Genomic DNA, 2517 nt, shown 5'->3' on the forward strand with positions numbered 1-2517 from the left:
TACGGGTTGTCTGGAGGAGGTCAGGGTGCTTGGGGAGAAACTTGGGGGCCGGGAGGTGGCGGGGTGGTGGTGGGGAAGGAGTTAGGGCTTGTTTGGAGATGGCTCATAGGACTGGATCACTGGCTGGAAGTGCTAGGGAGAAGGATGTGGACGCCACAGCAAGAATGTTCCAGGGTTGAGGGCAGGCACCTGGGGAGCGGGCTGCCTGGCAGAGTAAATTTTGGTCTACTTTCTAACTGGCCATGAGCAGAGGCCTGAAAGAGATGTTAGTAGAAGGATTTGTGTTCCAGAGGGAAGCTTCCCATGGGTGGTCAGCTTTCCTACTGCTGTGACCTGATCTTACATGTCTTCTGTATTTGCCTGCAGCTCCCCAACATCTCATGCCCACCATCCTGCCCCCCACGGCCCCCGCCCCGCCAACTTCAGAACTGAATCTGACCGTGATACACATCCAATAAGGCTCTGAACCAAATTAAAATATAAGTTCATTCCATGTGAGGTGGTGCTTTGTACACTAGCTGTTGGGGACGTGCAAAGAGGCTCCCCATTTCTGGGAGCGAGCCGGGGCGCCACCTGGTGGCCAATCCTGTTTCGTCCTCTGCCTGGCAGGATCGCCACTCTGAGCGGAGAGAGGGTTCCTGCCAGTCCACTTTCTACAAAAGGGCAGATTTTAGTGGGACTGGCTTTATTCATGGAAAGGCCCTGGAGGGATTCTCGGGGAACCAAATAGTAGGGCGCGAAAGAATGGGCACAACTGAGATGAGCAGATGGAAATAGCACCGGAATAGAAGTAGGATCCAACCCCCGCCAGGCAAGAGACAGGCTTCAGGAAATCCTGGACGCAGCGGGTAGGATGGCCCTGGAATTGCACTTCAAACCTAAGAATAAAATGGCTATTGGTTTTCTTTGAAAAGTACATATAATATATTTTATTTCGGACAAAAGTAATATGTTGTAGAAATTAAAGATTGATATAGAATTGATATTGTGTAGAAAAATTGTAAATATTCATTACATTGGACATTTTTACACCATCAGGACCACACCATGGTGTGGAATTTGTGTTTTTGCATTTTCCTTGCTATTATAACATGTATTTTCCTATGTAATTTTACTTTTTAAATATTTTAATGACTGCATAATATTCAATTAATACCACTATTTTAATTAGTCTGCTCTTGGGCATTTAGGCTGATTTCCCTTATTAACCTCATTAATTGCTATAGTACATATTTGGTGCTTAAACCATTTTAAAAAGTTTTTCTCAAGAGAGTGATTTAGAGGGGCACCTGGGTGGCTCAGCTGGTTAAGCATCTGACTTCAGCTCAGGTCATAATCTCACGGTTAGTGGGTTCAAGCCCCATGTCAGGCTCTGTGCTGATAGCTCAGAGCCTGGAGCCTGCTTCCGGTTCTGTGTCTCATTCTCTCTCTGCCCCTCCCTGACTTGTGCTCTGCCTCTGTCTCCCAAAAATAAATAAATGTAAAAAAAATTTTTTAAAAGATGAGGATTTAGAAATGGTCCAAAGTATATGAACATTTTGAGACCTTTGTAACATGTTATTAAGCTACTTTCATTCCCATGGACTAGAGAAATTTATACTCGTGCCATTTAGTGTTATGCAAAATATGGAATGTTGGCTTCATAGAAACTATGCCACTGTGGGATAGTTTCCAAAATATCCCTACATCTTGTCTTTACTGTCTCCGCCCTGCTTTAGGCTTTCAGCATCTCCTACACAGATTATAACATCTTCCTCCCTCCTCTCTCTACCTCAAGCCTAACTGTCCTCCCTCCCTTCAGTTCTCCAGTCAGAGTTACTTCCCTGTAGCATAGATGAGATAATCTCACTGCCTTACTTAAAGTCCATCATCTCCTTCCTTCTTTCCTTCCTTCCTTCCTGTTTTATTGAGATGTAATTGGTATACACAATTTACTCATTTAAAGTATACAGTTTAGTAGTGGTTAGTAATATTCGGGAGTTTGTGCGGCCATCACCACGGTCAGTTTTAGAACATTTCTGTCACCCAGTTAGCAGTCACTTCCCGTTACCCCCCTCATCTTCCCAGTCCGGGCAAACACTAATCTATGTTCTGTCTGTAGATTTGCTTATTCTGGGCATTTCATATGAATGGAATCATACAACATGTGAGCTTTTGGACTGTCTTCCTGGTCACCTCCTCTTAATTGCTTACCACAAAAACCTCAATATTGAGAGCCATCCATGTTGCAGCATGCATCAGTACTTTATTCCTTTTTGTGGCCGAATAATATTCCATTTATGGATATGCCATATTGTGTTTATCCGTTCATCAGATAATGGAAATTTCCACTTTGGGCTATTGTGAAAAATAATGCTGTGAATAATCATGTATATTTTTTTGTGTAGACATGTGTTTTCATTTCTCTTGGGGAGGTAAGTAGGGGTGAAATTGATGGATCGTATGGTAACTTAATTTGGAGGAAATACAGATTGCTTTCTAAAGCGGCTGCACCGCGTACCATCTGTAACCCTATTG

Source organism: Suricata suricatta, chromosome 2 (genome assembly GCF_006229205.1).
Source record: "Suricata suricatta isolate VVHF042 chromosome 2, meerkat_22Aug2017_6uvM2_HiC, whole genome shotgun sequence".
NCBI lineage: Eukaryota > Metazoa > Chordata > Mammalia > Carnivora > Herpestidae > Suricata > Suricata suricatta.